Source organism: Rhinoderma darwinii, chromosome 2 (genome assembly GCF_050947455.1).
Source record: "Rhinoderma darwinii isolate aRhiDar2 chromosome 2, aRhiDar2.hap1, whole genome shotgun sequence".
Taxonomy (NCBI): domain Eukaryota; kingdom Metazoa; phylum Chordata; class Amphibia; order Anura; family Rhinodermatidae; genus Rhinoderma; species Rhinoderma darwinii.
The window spans coordinates 8,327,196-8,350,082 of record NC_134688.1 but is presented as its reverse complement, the minus strand read 5'-3'; positions in this window follow the sequence as shown (position 1 = coordinate 8,350,082).

Here is a 22,887-nt window from a genome sequence, read left to right as displayed (position 1 = left end):
GGACTCTCGTTACAACTCCAGATACCTGGAAGGACCCCAATATTAGTTTCACCTCTCAGGAGAAGATCCGCACTACAGCTTGGAAATCCCCAGATATCTGGGAAGACCCAAATCTACATGGCACCTCAGGGCGCCCCTCACTAATAATGAAGACCCCAAGGCTGAACCTAGGGAACCCCAAAATAACTTTTACCGTTGAAAGGTAGACACTCACTTCAACAGAGATCACCCTTAGATACCCTGGGAACCCCAATATATAATATATACAGTTAGGTCCAGAATTTGGACAGTGAGACAAGTTTTGGCATTTTAGGTGTTTACCAAAACATATGGAATATCCAGTTATATAATCACTATGGGCTTAAAGTGCAGACTCTCATCCTAATTTGAGGAAGGGTTTAGGAATTACAGCTCCTTAACATGTAGCTGCCTTTTTTTCAAGAGACCAAAGGTAATTGGACAATTATCTCAAAAGCTATTTAATGGGCTGCATGGACTATTCCCTCGTTAATCCATCATCAATTAAGCAGGTAAAAGGTCTGGAGTTGATTCCAGGTGTGGGATTTGCATTTGGAAGCTGTTCCTGTGAACCCACAACATGAGGTCAAATGGGCTCTCAATGCAGGTAAAACCGACCATCGTTAGGCTGAAAAACATGAAGAAATCCATCAGAGAGAAGGCACAAATGTCAGGAGTGGCCAAATCAACAGTTTGTGACATTCTTGAAAAAAAAGAGCGCACTGGTGATCTCAGGAACTCCAAAAGGCCTGGACGTCCATGAAAGACAACAGTGGTGGGTGATCACAGAATCCTTTCCATGGTGAAGAAAAACCCCTTCACAACATCTACCCAAGTGAAGAACACTCTCCTGGAAGTAGGTGGATCAGTATCTAAGTCTACCATAAAGAGAAGACTTCATGAGAGCAAATACAGAGGGTTCACCACAAGGTGCAAACCATTAATCAGCCTCAAAAATAGAAAGGCCAGATTAGACTTTACCAAACATGTAAAGAAGCCGCCCAGTTCTGGAACAGCATGTGTGAAGGATTTGCCTGACACAGCTTCTGTGTCGACGCCCGTGGTTAATCAGCCTGCATCTGTTCCTAGGTCTGTTAGAGTGACTCGATCTGCTACCACTCAGTCTGGTAGGCTGAGGAGTGAGAGAGCCTATCGCAGCCTGGCCAGACGGTTCTAGCTCCTGCCCTTGGTCCACTTATACCTTCATTTGCTGCTTGTCCTTTGCCTGTAATTCTCCTGTTTCCTGGCTCTGCTGTTACTATTGACCTCTGCTTCATATTGACCCTGGCTTGACTGACTATTCTCCTGCTCTGCGTTTGGTACCTCGTACACTCCTGGTTTGACTCGGCTCGTCCACTACTCTGTTGCTCACGGTGTTGCCGTGGGCAACTGCCCCACATTCCTTTGCTTTTGTGTTCCCTTGTCTTGTTTGTCTGTTGTGCACTTATTGAGCGTAGGGACCGTCGCCCAGTTGTACGCCGTCGCCTAGGACGGGCTGTGCAAGTAGGCAGGGACTGAGTGGCGGGTAGATTAGGGCTCACCTGTCTGTCTCCCTATCCTGTCACTACATGCATGAAACTAAGGATCAACCTGGACCAGAATGATGGGAGGAAGAAAGTATGGAGAAGGCTTGGAACGGCTCATGATCCAAAGCCACCACATCCTCTGTAATACATGGTGGAGGAAGTGATGGCATGGTGGAGGCAGTGTGATGGCATGGTGGAGGCAATGTGATGGCAAGGTGGGGGCAGTGTGATGGCATGGTGGGGGCAGTGTGATGGCATGGTGGAGGCAGTGTGATGGTGGGGGCAGTGTGATGGCATGGTGGAGGCAGTGTGATGGCATGGTGGGGGCAGTGTGATGGCATGGTGGAGGCAGTGTGATGGCATGATGGGGGCAGTGTGATGGCATGGGCATGCATGGCTGCCAAAGGCACTGGGTCACTAGTGTTTATTGATGATGTGACTGAGGACAGAAGCAGCCGGATGAATTCTGAAGTGTTCAGGGATTTACTTTCTGTTCAGATCCAACCAAATACAGCAAGGTTGATTGGACGTCGCTTCAGAGGACAGATGGACAATGACCCAAAACATCCTGCGAAAGCAATCCAGGAGTTTATGAGGCAAAGAAGTGAAATATTCTGCAATGGCCGAGTCACCAGATCTCAACCCGAATGAGCATTTCACCTGCTTAACACAAAGACCCACAAACAAGCAACAACTGAAGACAGTAACGGCCGGTCAAAGCATCACAAAGGAGGAAACCAGCGTGTGGTGATGTCCATGGGTTCCAGACTTCAGGCAGTCATTGCCTGCAAAGGATTCTCTACAAAGTATTAAAAAAACTAAAACATTTTATTTCTGGGAATGTTAATTTATACAGTTACTTTAGAGCCCCTGAAATGAGGAGGTTGTGTAGAAAATGGTGGCAATTCCTAAACGTTTCACAGGATATTTTTGTTCAACCTCTTGAATTAAACCTGAAAGTGTAAACTTCAATTGTATTTCAGATGTTTCATTTCACATCCAATGTGGTGGCAGCAGAGCCCAAATCATGAAGATTGTGACACTGCCCAAATAATTCTGGATCTAACTGTATTTTACCACATGGTGGAGGGGAGACCTTCACTGAAGCCAGAGACCCCATATATCAATACACCAGGAGACTGTCCTTGAAGGACTTCCAATGAATCCCCTCTACCCTCATCTTCACAGGGTAAACCCCCAATATATACTAGGGTACGGAAGACTCCCTGAACAACCTTGGTTTACCTGTGACCCCTAGGCATAATCTTCACTGAGCGACCCCAATATTCATGTGTGATCTTGGAGTTCCTCACTGTGTTCTTACTACTGTAGTGACCTCCATCACTCTTGGTGGTCTTCCCAAATATTGTCATATAGATATCATTAAATCCAAATTATCCTGTGATCTCAGGAGGCCTTAGACGCCCCTATTATCATTCACAAGGTCAAGGAACCCTTGTTGAACCAAAATATCTGGGGAAGTCCATCGTTACTGCAGTCACTGACACCCACACTTAGAGTACCACCCAATTTCTGTCACCATTCCGTAAAACCCCTTACAGACTCATAACCTTGGGGTAGACCCCATAAAAATACCCTCAATAGACCTCTAATGAAGGAATTTGTGACCTTGATGACTGTCACAATGGACATACTCCTGTTCAGGTAACACCATAGTGAACTGCTTATTTTCAAGAGACCCTTCTCACAAGTAGGAATTGTCCATGTTTCAGAGTTGACTATTGGTTACTCTCCACGGTAATACTTTCGTGCAATCTTCGGACCCTCTCTATGAGTTGATCCTTTTCAAACGAGGCTAGAATTCTCCTATGGAGGCTACTCTGATGGCCACAACCTGCCAAGTGGTCCCTATCAAATACCTGGGATTTGCTGGACGCCACTCTTCTGTTTACTCATTGCCAAACACTGCACAAGGAGGCCACTAGATTTGTTACACTTATTACGTGGTATCTTGTTGTCAAGACCTCTGTGATTGTGTGAAGGGCATCGTTTTTGTAGAGGGTTTGCTAATGATTATCAACAACATTGGACAGGGTTGTTTGTTTTTAGGACTCTCCAGGACAGAAGTCACCTGTAAGGAGTCAGTAAGTGGAAGGTATCAGAATAGACTCTTGGGTGTAAGGGTGGTGTGCGATACTTGAGCATCTTCTGATAGGTGGTTCGAAGTTTTTACGTAGGATGTCCGAGACCAACTTGTTTGAATAGTTTATCAAAACCTTTACCAACTACTCATCAGTACTAAAAATCGTCACATCTTTATCTAGTATTACAGTACTAAGCTGGGCAAAGACTTGTGATAACGGCTATCATGTCCATCTCTGACAACGCTGCTCCCCCATCAGGGGTCCCTCAGGCAGGCACCATAGATAAGAGATTGCCGGTGGAACCCAACAAAACCTGTACCATAGACGACATTTCTCAACAATAGACGATAGTTTTCAAAAATGTCACCTCTATGGACAACAAGAGGACATGTCACCTTCCCAAATGAGGCCTTTGACTGTCAAGTAGGCAGGTTAACACTACTCACTTGGCAACAGGTAGTGAACCTTGCCGCTGTGACGCCATCCAGTCAGAGCGGACAGCGTCAGAGCATCTCCTGCAATCCGGCAAGCCTATAATCATCATCACGGGCGGCAGTGAGTACATGAGCCTCTTTGACGCTGTCTGCTCTGATTGGCGTCACAGCGGCAAGGTTTATTCCCTCTTGCCAAGTGAGCGGTATCTACTGCCCACTTGGTATTCAAAGGCTTTATCTGCATATCCAGCGCCAAATCTAACGGCACCCATATCTCAGGATTGGTGGGGCCTACATGGAAAAAATAACATACATGATCAGCTTGACCAGACATTCATGTTTATTTCAATGGAGAAGGGGAATAAGCTGCAGCCAGACCCCTCTGGCAGTGGCTTATCTCCTATGGAAACAAAGGATCGGTATGTTAATATCCAACATGTCCAATCCTTCTTTCCCTCAACATCTGCCAGCGGGAAGAGTCAGGAGTCCCCCATACTCATTAGATTGTCGTCAATCCCGCTGAAATAGCAGGTCCAGCTGAGTTTTGTCCAATGTGTATGGCACCTTTAGGGCACGGCCAGACGTGGCAGAATTGCCCCAAATCTGCACCAACATTTGCAGCGGAATAATTCCGCCACGTCTGAACGTGCCCTTAGGCCCCCCCCCGCACACGTAGCGTAAATGCTGTGGAGTTTCCATCCGTAATTTTCTTGCGGAAGGTCCGCAGAATTTACGCAAAATAGATTGACATGCAGATTGAGAATCCACACTGCTGGTTCATTTTTTAGCACGTGTCATCTGCAGATTTTTTCTGCAGCGTGAAGATGAGATTTGTTAAATCTCATCCACCTTCCTGCTACTGTAATACACTGCAGAATTTGTGCATGGAAATTCCGGACTTAAATGTCGCTTCATTTAGGCCCAGTTCACACAGAGTTTTTTGCAGGCAGAGAAAACTGACTCAAAATTCCTTCAAGAATTTTGAGGCAGATTTTGACCTGCCTGCACTCTCTTTGCTACGTTGTTGTTTGTGGCCTTTTTTTTGGCTGCAGCCATTAAGCGCTGCTGACAAAAAATGCCACGAAAACGGCTTTCTTTGCTTTCCATTGATATCAATGGGGGGGCCTGAAGAAAGAACATGTAGCTTTTTTTTCCCCGCGAGCGTTTTTTTCCTCTTGCGGGGAATAAAAACCTCCGACTCCCATTAAAATCAATAGGAGGCAATTTCAGCCGTTTCATGGCACAGTTTCCGCGTCAAAAACAGCGCCAAAAAACTCTGTGTGAACTAGGCCTTAGGGTGTGCATTGAAATGTTCTTATGAGGAGCCTTAAAAAAGTCAACAATTCCCAGTCATGACTGGTTTCAGAACATGTCCTCTTTTTTTGTCCATAATTATGGCACCGACTCCCCATAGAAGTCTATGGGGCTTCCGTAATTACGGACGGCTACAGATAAGTAGCATTGTCTAATTACCAAAGCGTTGCTATGCGACGCCAGGGGATTATGCACTACGGACCGTATTTACGTATATGTGGATGATTCACGGATGACTATAAATGACTACGGATCCGTATTTACGGATGAATGAAATCTACGGTCGTGTGCATGGGGCCTTAGGCTGTGTTCACATCACGTATAAACCTTCCGTCAGACTTCTACATCAGGAGTATTGCCCGATGTAAACCTCTGATATATGTCAATGTATAGGCATAGGCCGCCCGGGGGCTACCATATAAAAAACTATACGGTATATGTTTTTTGCGGGATGCCTCTGAAGAGAAAAGCGTAGTATTGGTCACTTCGTCCCTTGAATGGAGCCCTATGGATACGTTTGGCACATCTGCAGGTAGTTTTTCCCGGCGTATACGCCAAATATAGGCCTCAAACGTGATGTGAATAGGGCCTTAGACGTAAAAGACAGTGTGAGTTTTGTATTTTCCTGCATAGATAGAACCCCTAAATAACGGACCTAGGATCAGCCTCGGAGGGTGGAAGCTGTCACGGGCACAGCCTCTCCTCTTCTTATGTGTAGCCTCTTCTCCCGGTTCATTCTTGACCACGTATGTTGTCTGCTGCCTGCCCTGACCTCTGCCCGTCTTCCGATTACGACTAAACTTCTCCTGCCCTGACCGGTGTCTATTTTACTAGGTTTTTTGCCTGCTGATTTGGTCCAGTGTCTTGGTGACTTCTGCCTCTGCTATATCCTGACGGTAGCAACCTGGTAATTCCCTGCAGCAAGGTTTAGATCCCTGTATAGTGGTTAAATGGTAAATACCGGAGAATTCCTTAGACTCTGCTCCTGGCTTTAGCTCAAAGCCAAATCCGTAGCAACCTAGTGAGTCCACATCCGCTCCAACAAGTGCCTTATATTTGCACTGGTAACTATAGGAGAGGACAGCGTGGTCAGACGAGCCAGGGGCAGAGACAAGGCAGGAAGGACATGACCAGTAGATGTAGCCAAAGTCGGTAGATGGTTGGCATCATAGGAAACAGGGTTGGTATCTGGAAAATGCTATCACATTTACGGCCATACTACCTACTTTACGGTATAGTACATGTGGATTGGTTTTTGGAAAACCCCATCCGCATGTAGCTGGAAAAATTAGCATGAAAAACAAAGCCTGCTGCAGATTTTCAAATCCGCAGCATGCCAATTCTGTCAGATAAATGCTAGGGATTTTCACAGTGCATTGCAAAGTGGGAAATCCGCAGAAAAATCCGCATCAAAATCCACGTGTAACGCATGCAGATTTTGCCACGAATTTGCTGTGCTCCGAAATTGGCAGTGGATTGTTTTTGCCAGGTCTGGGTGACGATCACAAATGAGAATTCGAGTGAACAACTCCTTTCCATATCCTATATTAGGGCTTATGGACATAATGGAGGGAAGGGCTGCTCAAAAGACCGATCAGCGAGAGCCACTGCATAGAGCGTCTCCCACTCTGGAGGACCTGGTAATAATACATTTCTGCTGTCGTTTTAAAAAAATTTAAAGCACCGTCTTTTTAAAAGAAAGTTTGTAAGGACTTTATATACATTAGCTGATTTGGTGTTCATTATCATCCATCTAATTAACTATTGACATAATATCAGCCGCTAAATTGAGTAGTGGATCTTACACGGGAAAATGTGTGACCTCAGGTCAACTATGACCTAAATCAATTGCATCATTATTAACATGATGGCAAATGAGGATTGAAATATACCAACCAGTCTGACCACTCCAGCAGTAACCAGCGATGCCTGAAAGAGCAAGTCCCATCACGGCTGATATTAAGATCAGTGGTGCAGTTATATGGAAATTTCATTTTTCAATGTCTGCGCCATCATCCCTCAGGAAGAAGCAAAGGTTTAATATTTACCAAGGATACCTCCAAGGCACTGCTAGAAAAATGTCCCCTATATTCAAAATTATAACTACTATAATTCTTCCCCCTATATACAAGAATATAACTACTATAATACTGCCCCCTATATACAAGAATATAACTACTATAATACTGCCCCTATATACAAGAATATAACTACTATAATACTGCCCCCTATATACAAGAATATAACTACTATAATACTGCCCCCTATATACAAGAATATAACTACTATAATACTGCCCCCTATATACAAGAATATAACTACTATAATACTGCCCCCTATATACAAGAATATAACTACTATAATACTGCCCCCTATATACAAGAATATAACTACTATAATACTGCTCCTATATACAAGAATATAACTACTATAATACTGCTCCTATATACAAGAATATAACTACTATAATACTGCTCCTATATACAAGAATATAACTACTATAATACTGCTCCTATATACAAGAATATAACTACTATAATACTGCCCCCTATATACAAGAATATAACTACTATAATACTGCCCCTATATACAAGAATATAACTACTATAATACTGCCTCCTATATACAAGAATATAACTACTATAATACTGCCCCCTATATACAAGAATATAACTACTATAATACTGCCCCCTATATACAAGAATATAACTACTATAATACTGCCTCCTATATACAAGAATATAACTACTATAATACTGCCCCCTATATACAAGAATATAACTACTATAATACTGCCCCCTATATACAAGAATATAACTACTATAATACTGCCCCCTATATACAAGAATATAACTACTATAATACTGCCCCCTATATACAGGAATATAACTACTATAATACTGCCCCTATATACAAGAATACAACTACTATAATACTGCCCCTATATACAGGAATATAACTACTATAATACTGCTCCTATATACAAGAATATAACTACTATAATACTGCCCCCTATATACAGGAATATAACTACTAGAATACTGCTCCTATATACAAGAATATAACTACTATAATACTGCTCCCTATATACAAGAATATAACTACTATAATACTGCCTCTATATACAAGAATATAACTACTATAATACTGCCCCTATACACAAGAATATAACTACTATAATACTGCCCCCTATATACAAGAATATAACTACTAAAATACTGCCCCCTATATACAAGAATATAACTACTATAATACTGCTCCTATATACAAGAATATAACTACTATAATACTGCTCCTATACACAAGAATATAACTACTATAATACTGCCCCCTATATACAAGAATAGAACTACTATAATACTGCCCCTATATACAAGACTATAACTACTATAATACTGCTCCTATACACAAGAATATAACTACTATAATACTGCCCCCTATACAGTGGCGGATTAAGTTCACTATAGGCCCTGGGCTGTTACCCAGACTTGGGCCCCCCTTCTCCCCCGCCGCGCCGTAACACTACCTATTTGTGCGAGCATTAACAAATGGGTGTTACGATTCCCCTTGTCAAAGGGATGTGGCGCTTCATACTGACAGTCTCCAACCATCGCTGACAGTATCACACTGTGCAGGGACACATCCTCCTGACAAGGGGAATGGTAACACGCATTTGTATATCAGTCCTGGACTGCACAAAGACTTTTTGTGAAACACAAGGATTTCCTATAATAAACATGTCAGGAGAGGTGACAGATTCTCTATAAATCAAGTGACTCACAGGTGACGACTTCTCAGATTCTGGTAACTTTTTTCCTCTTTTCTTCTCCATCCTGTCCAGACTTCAGGACCAATTTTCATGGCCGTAACCCATTTCTGCAGAATTGCTACTTAGATATCTTCTGTTTCTCACTTTTCCAACATTTTTACACCTATAAACGAAAATAAAATTATTATGGTGCCACACACTGTGCCTCTAAATATAATTGCACCATACTGTTAAAGAGACTCTGTCACCACATTATAAGTGCCCTGTCTCCTACATAAGGAGATCGGCGCTGTAATGTAGGTGACAGTAATGCTTTTTATTTAAAAAAACGATCTTTTTTCACAAAGTTAGGAGCGATTTAAGTTTATGCTAATGAGCTTTCTTAATGCCCAAGTGGGCGTACTTTTACTTTCGACCAAGTGGGCGTTGTACAGAGGAGTGCATGACGCTGACCAATCAGCATCATGCACTCCTCTCCATTCATTTACACTGCACTAGCGATATAGATATATCACTATGTGCAGCCTCATACACAAGCCCTAACATTACTACAGTGTCCTGATAATGAATACACATGACCATCCAGCCTGGACGTCATGTGTACTCAGAATCCTGACACTTCTGACTCTTTTTTTGTGAGATTCCAGCAACGGATACGAAATCTCGCGAGATCTCGGAGCTAAACGAGATTTGGTTTCACTTGCCGGAATCTCACAAAAAAAGAGTCAGAAGTGTCAGGATTCTGAGTACACATGACGTCCAGGCTGGATGGTCATGTGTATTCATTATCAGGACACTGTAGTAATGTTAGGGCTTGTGTATGTAGCTGCACATAGTGATATATCTATATCGCTAGTGCAGTGTAAATGAATGGAGAGGAGTGTATGATGCTGATTGGTCAGCGTCATGCACTCCTCTGTACAACGCCCACTTGGTCGAAAGTAAAAGTACGCCCACTTGGGCATTAAGAAAGCTCATTAGCATAAACTTAAATCGCTCCTAACTTTGTGAAAAAAGATCGTTTTTTTAAATAAAAAGCATTACTGTCACCTACATTACAGCGCCGATCTCCTTATGTAGGAGATAGGGCACTTATAATGTGGTGACAGAGTCTCTTTAATGATCTGCCAGGCTCAGCTTCTGTGTCAACGCCCATAGGTAATCAGTCTGCACCTGCTTATATGTCTGTGAGACTGACTCCATCTTCCACCACTCAGGATGGCAGGCTTAGGAGTGGGAGAGCCTATCACAGCCTGGCCAGATGGAGCAAGCTCCCGCCCTCTGTCTATTTATACCTGCCTTTCCTGTTCCTCCTTGCTTGTGATTCTTCTCGTTTTGTTTCCTGGCCCTGCTGCAGCTTCTTGAACTATTTGACCCTGCTTCATATTGACCCTGGCTTACTGACTACTCTTCTGCTCTGCGATTGGTACCTCGTACACTCCTGGTTTGAGTCGGCTCGCTCGTTCACCACTCTTGTAGCTCACGGTGTTGCCGTGGGCAACTGCCCCTTTTCCCTTGCTTCTGTGTACCCTTGTCTGTTTGTCTGTCGTGCACTTATTGAGCGTAGGGACCGTCGCCCAGTTGTACCCCGTCGCCTAGGGCGGGTCGTTGCAAGTAGGCAGGGACTGAGTGGCGGGTAGATTAGGGCTCACTTGTCTGTTTCCCTACCCCCCATCATTACATAATCACAAGCCCATATACCTAGTCTACCCTGGTCCCTCACACTACTATGGACTCCCTTGAGACCCTGGCTCAGCAAATGCAGGGTCTCTCCCTACAGGTCCAGGCCCTGGCTCAGAGGGTCAACCAGCCTGATGCTACCATGGTAGTGCATTCACTGAATTGTTATATGAGTAAAATATAACATTTATTTTATAACTCTCTAAAAACAGGGGTACAATCACCACTGTGAAAAAGCCCCACCGTGTGTATTAAAAACGTATTAAACAATGAATACCGAGTTCTGATTCAATTTGTGAACCCTCTATAACTCAGTATTTGATAAAGTCAACAATCCGTAATCAGCATTTGAATATGGGCATAACAATAGTTTTGACCCTAAACCACACTAGAGTCCGTGATAACCGCACCGGAATCTCCTAATGTTAAGGTATACAAACAATGCTAGTGTTCCCTATGCTAAAATTCCTCCTAACAACCGACCCTACGCGTTTCAATACTTATCATCAGGGGTCCGTAGCTTGGTCACTCTGGCCAGGATGCCAGCGATATTATTTCAGCAGCAGATATTCTGCTGTACTCCACGGAAGCATGCTCGCATAGATGTCAGCGGCATGCTTCATTCCGGGACTATGAGTTACTATAAGCACCTAACTCCTCCCCCTGTCCTCGGCAGCGCCAACCGAACCAGCCAATCAAACTCACCACCCGAATTCGTGACGCCTGTCCATGTGACTCCCGGCCGTCAGCTGACAACCCGGAACCAACATCGACCGCATCAAAACCGAACGCGCAGGCGCAGTAGAGGCCACAAACGCATCGCCCATGCTGCCAGGAACTAACCACTACAAGGAAGGAGTACAACGATATTAAGAATTTGGATAAGTATTGCGGATCAGCTCAAACCCGCAACTGGACTGCCATTGATAAAGCAACTTCCCTGTGAGTACATATTGTATAGATGAATGAATGTCTACCACACTACGAAGTATTATTGAAACACCTGCTGAAAAGGACTTTGTATGTTAGCCCAAACAATAAATGCAAATGACTGAAAAAACACCTGTCATAACAGCCATATGTATATCTGGCTGCCTTGAAAGGATAACAGACGATAAAAATGCATGTTTAAATAAAACACGCATAATTTGTCTGCTCGTTTAGACCCTCTGGTTGTGCGCACGCCAATCTATAGATCCACTGGGCTTCTTTGCGCAGAATGAGGTTATCCCAATCACCTCCCCGTTTTTCTCCAACATGCTCTCTGATCCGGCGCCGAAACTGCCGCACCGTTTTGCCCACATAATTCAGTGGACATGGACATGTAATAAGGTAGACCACCCCTGCTGTTTTGCAATTAACAAAATCACGAATGTCGTATTCCACTTGCGTAGCGACACTCCTGAACTTGTTACCTCTTTGGATGAACTCACAGGCCTTGCACCTGCCACATCTATGTGTACCTGGTATCTGTCTGTCCAGCCATGTTCCTTTTTGTGTAATGGGGTCAAAACAGCTATGCATAACCCTGTCCCTAATGTTTTTCCCTCTCCGGAACGTGACTGAAGGCCATTGTGTAATCTGGTCTACTAAGTCTGCGTCAGTGCTAAGAATACGCCAGTACCTTTTCAGGATTTGCATAATTTCACATTGTTTTGAATCATAAGTGCCTATGAGTCTCGTAACTCTTTCTTCCCTTCGTTTTCTAGGAACAAGGAGACTCTGCCTGTCTGCATCTCTCGCTCCCTCATAGGCCCTTCTGATTACTCCCATAGGAAAGCCTCTATCCTTCAATCTAGTTGTGAGCTCCTGCGCCTGTCTCTCAAAGTCGTCCATGGAGCTACAGTTCCGGCGTACTCTCATGAACTGGCCTTTGGGGATACCGCGTTTGAGGGGATAAGGGTGACAACTGTTCCATTGAAGGAGACTATTGGTTGCTGTTTCCTTACGGTGTACTAGAGTACGAATTGTACCTTCCGCTGTTTTTGTAATTTTAAGATCTAGAAAGGACAGTTCCTGATTACTGATTTCGCATGTGAACCTTAGCCCTAGATCGTTTTTGTTCAGGGCGGCTACAAAACTGTTGAATTCCTCCACTGTTGAATTCCAAAACAGTAGCACGTCATCAATATATCTGATCCAGATCCCTATTGACGAAGTCCACTTAGAAAACCTCTCCACAAAAACAATTGTCTCCTCCCACCAGCCAAGAAATAAATTTGCATAGGTGGGAGCAGTTGGACTCCCCATTGCTGTACCACATTGCTGGTGAAAAATCCTGTCTTCAAAGATAAATACATTTTTTTCCAGCACAAAATGTAGTAACTGTAGAACAAGCTGGTTATGGGCCACAAATTGAGTACCTCTAGATCTAAGGAAGTACTCTACCGCCTCACAACCAAGTTTGTGTGGAATGGAGGAATACAAGGCCTCTACATCCAGGCTAGCCAAGAATGTACTGCGTTCCAATGTGATGCCTTCAATTTGTTTCAAAACATCCATGGTATCACGTACATATGATGTAAGACCCAGTACAAATGGACGCAGCACCTGTTCTATATATGTACTCACGTTCTGAGTTAGATTATTTATGCCTGAAACAATAGGTCTGCCACGTAAGGGGGGATACCCTTTGTGGATTTTGGGCAAGCTATAAAAACATGCCATGATGGGAAATTGTGGAAATAAAAAGTTAAATTCACTGGCACTGATCAAGGACCTGCTTTTTGCATCACCCAAAATGCCGAAAAGCTCCTTTTTGAACAGTGCTGTGGGATTATCCTTTAAGATGGTGTAACAGTCAGGATTGAGCAAAATGTCCTCACACATTTTTTTGTAGTCTTCCCTACTCATAACCACGATGTTCCCACCCTTGTCGGATGCTTTTAGAACGATATTTTGTTTTTTCTCCAACGTGGTTAGAGCTAGCCGTTCAGACCAAGACAAATTGTTTTCAATACCCCTCATATCCTGACTCAATGCTTTAATCTCATCTCCCACCATGTCAACAAATAAATCCACATTTGTGAAGTCTCCTATTGGTGGCAACTTCCTACTCTTGGTCTTTAAATTGGTAAAAGGGCCTAATCCTGGGGCTCTACTTGATTCCCCAAGCAACCCCTCCAAAGCCTCTAGGCCTTCCAAATCAGATTCTTCTAAACCCATTTCCATACATTTTTTTCTATTATGATGTTTAAAGAATTTTATCCATTTAAGTTTCCGAGCAAACAAATTTAGGTCCTTAATCCAGGTAAATGAATCAAACTTCACTGTGGGGACAAATGAAAGCCCCTTCTCTAATAGCATGGTCTCAGATGCGCTCAGATTATATTCAGATAAATTAATAATTTGTAACCTATCCGTACCTTTTCCCTTCACTAATCCTTTTGTCCCCTCAGCATGTAGCGGGAAATGGGGGGATTGTTGGATAAAAAATTACTGCCACTATTGGAAGAGGCTCTGGCCCGGCCTCTACTCCTACCTCTGGCACCTCCCCTATATTTCTGTCTACCACCACCAGTCCCAAAGAAAGGACCCACTCTTTCTGAGTCTGTTGTTTCACTCTCAGATGTGGATGGCTCAGATTCTCTTGGTCCCCTATTTAGTTGTTGGTGCTGTTGTTGTTGTTCATTGACAAAATCGTAGGCTTTTTTCTCCCTAAATTCCTGCAGATCTCTCTGGAACTGGAAGTGCTTACGCTCTTTTAAATGATTAGTGAACCTCTCTAGAGTTTGTTGTAGGATTTTATCTTTTTTCTCAAAACCAGGGGTGTCAACCAGAGTCTTAACCGTCTCAATTTCTTTTTTTAGTTCAACACTGATGTGATCAAACTGGATTTTCTCTTCCTCAACCAAAATTTGCATTAGTCTCAGTGAACTCCCTGTGATCTCCTGCTCCCACCTCTCTTTTATATTAGATGTTTTTAATCTGGAAGCAGGGGCAATAGGTACTCTCAGGCCTCTAGGTACTATTTTGTTCTTGAGATAGTTCTCCAGACTCTGGATCTCCCACCAACTCCTTGTATAATCCTTATGTAGTCTAGTCAGGTTTTTGAAAGTGGATTTCAGGGACACACCCTGCGTTGTATACACCAGTTCACACTCAGAGAAGACACTTTTTGCTTCACTCATCCATCCTTCTGTACCAAAATCCACAAAGGGTACCCCCCCTTACGTGGCAGACCTATTGTTTCAGGCATAAATAATCTAACTCAGAATGTGAGTACATATATAGAACAGGTGCTGCGTCCATTTGTACTGGGTCTTACATCATATGTACGTGATACCATGGATGTTTTGAAACAAATTGAAGGTATCCCATTGGAACGCAGTACATTCTTGGCTAGCCTGGATGTAGAGGCCTTGTATTCCTCCTTTCCACACAAACTTGGTTGTGAGGCGGTAGAGTACTTCCTTAGATCTAGAGGTACTCAATTTGTGGCCCATAACCAGCTTGTTCTGCAGTTACTACATTTTGTGCTGGAAAAAAATGTATTTATCTTTGAAGACAGGATTTTTCACCAGCAACGTGGTACAACAATGGGGAGTCCAACTGCTCCCACCTATGCAAATCAATTTCTTGGCTGGTGGGAGGAGACAATTGTTTTTGTGGAGAGGTTTTCTAAGTGGACTTCGTCAATAGGGATCTGGATCAGATATATTGATGACGTGCTACTGTTTTGGAATTCAACAGTGGAGGAATTCAACAGTTTTGTAGCCGCCCTGAACAAAAACGATCTAGGGCTAAGGTTCACATGCGAAATCAGTAATCAGGAACTGTCCTTTCTAGATCTTAAAATTACAAAAACAGCGGAAGGTACAATTCGTACTCAAGTACACCGTAAGGAAACAGCAACCAATAGTCTCCTTCAATGGAACAGTTGTCACCCTTATCCCCTCAAACGTGGTATCCCCAAAGGCCAGTTCATGAGAGTACGCGGGAACTGTAGGTCCATGGACGACTTTGAGAGACAGGTGCAGGAGCTCACAACTAGATTGAAGGATAGAGTCTTTCCTATGGGAGTAATCAGAAGGGCCTATGAGGGAGCGAGAGATGCAGACAGGCAGAGTCTCCTTGTTCCTAGAAAACGAAGGGAAGAAAGAGTTACGAGACTCATAGGCACTTATGATTCAAAACAATGTGAAATTATGCAAATCCTGGAAAGGTACTGGCGTATTCTTAGCACTGACGCAGACTTAGTAGACCAGATTACACAATGGCCTTCAGTCACGTTCCGGAGAGGGAAAAACATTAGGGACAGGGTTATGCATAGCTGTTTTGACCCCATTACACAAAAAGGAACATGGCTGGACAGACAGATACCAGGTACACACAGATGTGGCAGGTGCAAGGCCTGTGAGTTCATCCAAAGAGGTAACAAGTTCAGGAGTGTCGCTACGCAAGTGGAATACGACATTCGTGATTTTGTTAATTGCAAAACAGCAGGGGTGGTCTACCTTATTACATGTCCATGTCCACTGAATTATGTGGGCAAAACGGTGCGGCAGTTTCGGCGCCGGATCAGAGAGCATGTTGGAGACAAACGGGGAGGTGATTGGGATAACCTCATTCTGCGCAAAGAAGCCCAGTGGATCTATAGATTGGCGTGCGTACAACCAGAGGGTCTAAACGAGCAGACAAATTATGCGTGTTTTATTTAAACATGCACCTTTATTGTCTGTTATCCTTTCAAGGCAGCCAGATATACATATGGCTGTTATGACAGGTGTTTTTTCAGTCATTTGCATTTATTGTTTGGGCTAACATACAAAGTCCTTTTCAGCAGGTGTTACAATAATACTTCGTAGTGTGGTAGACATTCATTCATCTATACAATATGTACTCACAGGGAAGTTGCTTTATCAATGGCAGTCCAGTTGCGGGTTTGAGCTGATCCGCAATACTTATCCAAATTCTTAATATCGTTGTACTCCTTCCTTGTTGTGGTTAGTTCCTGGCAGCATGGGCGATGCGTTTGTGGCCTCTACTGCGCCTGCGCGTTCGGTTTTGATGCGGTCGATGTTGGTTCCGGGTTGTCAGCTGACGGCCGGGAGTCACATGGACAGGCGTCACGAATTCGGGTGGTGAGTTTGATTGGCTGGTTCGGTTGGCGCTGCCGAGGACAGGGGGAGGAGTTAGGTGCTTATAGTAACTCATAGTCCCGGAATGAAGCATGCCGCTGACATCTATGCGAGCATGCTTCCGTGGTGTACAGCAGATTATCTGCTGTTGAAATAAATATCGCTGGCATCCTGGCCAGAGTGACCAAGCTACGGACCCCTGATGATAAGTATTGAAACGCGTAGGGTCGGTTGTTAGGAGGAATTTTAGCATAGGGAACACTAGCATTGTTTGTATACCTTAACATTAGGAGATTCCGGTGCGGTTATCACGGACTCTAGTGTGGTTTAGGGTCAAAACTATTGTTATGCCCATATTCAAATGCTGATTACGGATTGTTGACTTTATCAAATAGTGAGTTATAGAGGGTTCACAAATTGAATCAGAACTCGGTATTCATTGTTTAATACGTTTTTAATACACACGGTGGGGCTTTTTCACAGTGGTGATTGTACCCCTGTTTTTAGAGAGTTATAAAATAAATGTTATATTTTACTCATATATCAATTCAGTGAATTTACTAATTTTCCTATGTTGTGGGAGCACAATTAAATTACATACATCGTTTAAATACAGTGAGCATTACCATGGTAGTGCCCCTCACCTCACCTCTTGAACCCCACCTCAAGTTGCCTGACCGGTTCTCAAGGGACCGGAAGACTTTTCTCTCCTTTCGGGAGAGTTGTAGGCTCTATTTTAGCTTAAAGCCCCACTCCTCAGGTTCTGAGAGCCAGCGGGTGGGTATAATTATGTCCCGGCTCCACGAAGGGCCCCAAGAATGGGCCTTCTCCTTGGCTCCTGACGCCCCTGAACTTTCCTCCGTTGATCTTTTCTTTTCTGCTCTCGGACTCATTTATGACGAGACTGACAGGACTGCCTTTGCCGAGAGTCAGCTGGTGACCTTACGTCAGGTTAAGAGACCTGTGGAGGAGTATTGCTCTGACTTTAGGAAGTGGTGCGTAGCTTCTCGGTGGAATGACCCTGCCTTAAGGTGCCAGTTTAGGTTTGGTCTGTCGAACGCCCTGAAAGACCTGCTAGTTAGCTATCTCTCTTCTGACTCCCTAGACCAGGTTATGGCTTTAGCGGTACGACTTGACCGACGTCTCAGGGAACGACAACTTGAACGTTTTTGTGTTTTCTCCTCTGACTCCCCCATGATGCCTCCCGAGGTTCCGTTGCTTCGTTCTTCCACGGAAGACTCGGAGGTACCTATGCAACTCGGGGCCTCCGTGTCCCCCCAACAACGTAGAGAGTTCTGCAGGAAGAATGGTCTCTGCTTCTATTGTGGGGATGACAAGCATCAAGTGAACACCTGTCCTAGGCATAAGAATAAGCAGCCGGAAAACTTCCGCGCCTAAGTGATCATCGGGGAGGTCACTTGGGCGCACAGGTATTTCCCGTAAAAATATGAAACGTAATAAAATCTTGCTTCCCTTTCAGGCCTCTTTTGGTGGTAGGTCTGCTACCGGCAGTGCCTTCGTGGATTCAGGGTCTTCTGCTAATATCATGTCTGTGGAATTTGCTATGTCTCTAGCTATGCCTTTGATTGATTTGCCTAAACCTGTCCCGGTAGTGGGTATCGACTCCACTCCTCTTGCTAATGGTTATTTTACACAGCATACCCCTGTTTTTGAACTCCTTGTTGGCTCCATGCATTTGGAGCAGTGCTCTGTACTGGTGAGGCAGGGATTATCGTCCGATTTGGTTTTAGGCCTTCCCTGGTTGCAGGAGCATAATCCCCCGTTTGACTGGAATACTGGGGATCTTACCAAATGGGGTAATGAATGCTTGACGTCATGTTTTTCTGTTAATTCTATTTCTCCCCCTGAGAAGGTGAACACGCTACCTGAGTTTGTTCAGGACTTCGCTGATGTTTTCCCTAAGGAGGCCTCAGAAGTGTTACCTCCTCATAGAGAATACGATTGCGCTATCGATTTGGTACCAGGAGCTAAGTTTCCTAAGGGTAGGATATTTAATCTCTCTTGTCCCGAACGTGAAGCCATGAGAGAGTATATCCAGGAATGCCTGCCCAAGGGTTACATTCGCCCCTCTACTTCTCCGGTAGGTGCTGGCTTCTTCTTCGTAGGGAAGAAGGATGGTGGTCTTAGGCCATGCATTGACTACCGTAACTTGAATAAGGTCACTGAAAGGAACCAGTATCCCCTTCCTTTGATTCCTGATCTCTTTAATCAGGTTCAGGGGGCCCAATGGTTCTCTAAGTTTGATCTATGGGGGGCGTATAACCTTATCCGCATCAAAGAGGGGGATGAGTGGAAGACTGCGTTTAACACGCCCGAAGGTCATTTCGAATACCTCGTCATGCCCTTTGGGTTGTGTAATGCTCCCAGGGTCTTCCAGAATTTCATAAATGAGATTTTAAGGGATCACCTGGGGGTATTTCTTGTAGTGTACCTTGATGACATACTTGTGTTTTCCAAGGACTGGTCCTCCCACATTGAGCATGTCAGGAAGGTGCTCCAGGTCCTTCGGGAAAACAAACTGTTTGCGAAGACCGAAAAATGTGTGTTTGGGGTGCAGGAGATACCATTTTTGGGTCAAATCCTCACTCCTCATGAATTCCGCATGGACCCCGCCAAGGTCCAGGCTGTGGCGGAATGGGTCCAACCTGCCTCCCTGAAGGCGTTACAGTGCTTCTTGGAGTTCGCTAATTATTACAGGAGATTTATTGCTAACTTCTCGGTCATCGCTAAGCCTCTTACGGACCTCACTCGCAAAGGTGCTGATCTCCTCCACTGGCCTCCTGAGGCTGTCCAGGCTTTTGAGGTCCTTAAGAAGTGCTTTATCTTGGCCCCGGTGCTGTTTCAGCCTAACCAAATGGAGCCATTTATCATGGAGGTTGACGCATCCGAGGTGGGAGTGGGGGCTGTCTTGTCCCAGGGTACCAGGTCCCTCACCCATCTCCGTCCCTGTGCCTACTTCTCCAGGAAGTTTTCGCCCACTGAGAGTAACTATGATATTGGCAACAGCGAACTCTTAGCCATTAAATGGGCATTTGAAGAGTGGCGCCACTTCCTGGAGGGGGCTAGGCACCAGGTAACGGTCCTTACCGACCACAAGAATCTGGTTTTCCTAGAATCTGCCCGGAGGCTAAACCCGAGACAAGCTCGATGGGCGTTATTTTTTACCATATTCAACTTTTTGGTTACCTATAGGGCTGGGTCTAAAAATATTAAGGCTGATGCACTGTCGCGTAGCTTCATGGCCAGCCCTCCTTCGGAGGAAGATCCTGCTTGTATTTTGCCTCCAGGTATAATCATTTCCTCTATTGAGTCTGATTTAGTCTCTGAAATTGCGGCTGATCAAGGTTCAGCTCCCGGGAACCTTCCTGAGAACAAGCTGTTTGTTCCCCTGCAATTCCGGCTAAGGGTACTTAGGGAAAATCATGACTCTGCACTATCTGGTCATCCAGGCATCCTGGGTACCAAGCACCTCATTGCCAGAAACTATTGGTGGCCTGGGTTGCCTAAAGACGTTAAGGCCTACGTCGCCGCTTGTGAGGTTTGTGCTAGGTCCAAGACTCCCAGGTCCCGACCAGCGGGCTTACTACGTTCTTTGCCCATTCCCCAGAGACCTTGGACCCATATCTCCATGGATTTTATCACCGATTTGCCTCCATCTCAAGGCAAGTCGGTGGTGTGGGTTGTAGTAGACCGCTTCAGTAAGATGTGCCACTTTGTGCCCCTCAAGAAACTACCCAATGCTAAGACGTTAGCTACCTTGTTTGTCAAACACATCCTGCGTCTCCATGAGGTCCCTGTCAATATTGTTTCGGACAGAGGGGTACAATTTGTTTCATTGTTTTGGAGAGCCTTCTGTAAAAAGTTGGAGATTGATCTGTCCTTCTCCTCTGCCTTCCATCCTGAAACTAATGGCCAAACTGAGAGGACTAATCAGTCTCTAGAACAATATTTAAGGTGTTTTATCTCTGACTGTCAATATGATTGGGTCTCATTCATTCCCCTCGCCGAATTTTCCCTTAATAACCGGGTCAGTAACTCGTCAGGGGTCTCCCCCTTTTTCTGTAATTTTGGGTTTAATCCACGGTTCTCCTCCGTTTCACCTGGTAGTTCCAACAATCCCGAGGTAGAGGTTGTTCATCGAGAACTGTGCACAGTCTGGGCCCAGGTTCAGAAGAACCTAGAGGCATCCCAGAGCATACAAAAAACTCAGGCTGATAGAAGACGTTCTGCTAACCCCTTGTTTATGGTCGAGGATCTGGTGTGGCTATCGTCTAAGAACTTGCGCCTTAAGGTCCCGTCCAAGAAGTTTGCTCCCCGGTTTATAGGGCCGTACAAGGTCATTGAAGTCCTCAATCCTGTCTCCTTCCGACTGGAGTTGCCCCCATCTTTTCGAGTACACGACGTGTTTCATGCCTCACTCCTTAAACGCTGCTCCCCGTCCTTGGCTCCCTCGAGGAAACCTCCTGTCCCCGTTCTCACCCCTGAGGGGGTGGAATTCGAGGTGGCCAAGATTGTGGACAGCAAGATGGTCCAAGGCTCCCTCCAGTACCTCGTCCATTGGAGAGGATACGGGCCTGAGGAGAGGACTTGGGTACCCGCCCAGGATGTTCACTCTGGGGTATTGGTCAGGAGGTTCCACCTTCGTTTCCCCAATAAACCAGGTCCACCTAGAAAGGGTCCAGTGGCCCCTCATAAAAGGGGGGGTACTGTAAAGGATCTGCCAGGCACAGCTTCTGTGTCAACGCCCATAGGTAATCAGTCTGCACCTGCTTCTATGTCTGTGAGACTGACTCCATCTTCCACCACTCAGGATGGCAGGCTTAGGAGTGGGAGAGACTATCACAGCCTGGCCAGACGGAGATAGCTTCCACCCTCTGTCTATTTATACCTGCCTTTCCTGTTCCTCCTTGCTTGTGATTCTTCTCATTTGGTTTCCTGGCCCTGCTGCAGCTTCTGAACTATTTGACCCTACTTCATACTGACCCTGGCTTACTGACTACTCTCCTGCTCTGCGTTTGGTACCTCATACACTCCTGGTTTGACTCGGCTTGTTCACTACACTTTTGCTCTGCGTTTGGTACCTCGTACACTCCTGGTTTGACTCGGCTCGTTCACCACTCTTGTTGCTCACGGTGTTGCCGTGGACAACTGCCCCATTTCCCTTGGCTTCTGTGTACCCTTGTCTGTTTGTCTGTCGTGCACTTACTGAGCGTAGGGACCGTCGCCCAGTTGTACCCCGTCGCCTAGGGCGGGTCATTGCAAGTAGGCAGGGACTGAGTGGTGGGTAGATTAGGGCTCACTTGTCTGTTTCCCTACACCCATCATTACAGGGGGGCTGTGTGTGGAGCAATCTACAGGGGGGCTGCGTGTGGAGCGATCTACAGGGGGGCTGCGTGTGGAGCTATCTACAGGGGGGCTGCGTGTGGAGCTATCTACAGGGGGGCTGCGTGTGGAGCTATCTACAGGGGGGCTGCGTGTGGAGCTATCTACAGGGGGGCTGCGTGTGGAGCTATCTATAGGGGGGCTGCGTGTGGAGCTATCTATAGGGGGGCTGCGTGTGGAGCTATCTACAGGGGGGCTGCGTGTGGAGCTATCTACAGGGGGGCTGCGTGTGGAGCTATCTACAGGGGGGCTGCGTGTGGAGCTATCTACAGGGGGGCTGTGTGTAGAGCTATCTACAGGGGGCTGTGCGTGTAGCTATCTACAGGGGGCTGTGCGTGTAGCTATCTACAGGGGGCTGTGCGTGTAGCTATCTACAAGGGGCTGTGTGTGGCGCTATCTACAGGGGGCTGTGTGGCGCTATCTACAAGGGGGCTGTGTGTGGAGCTATCTACAAGGGGGCTGTGTGTGTAGCTATCTACAGGGGACTGTGTGTGTAGCTATGTACAGGGGCCTGTGTGTGGCATAAATTATAAGGGGGTTATGTTGTGCTATCTACTG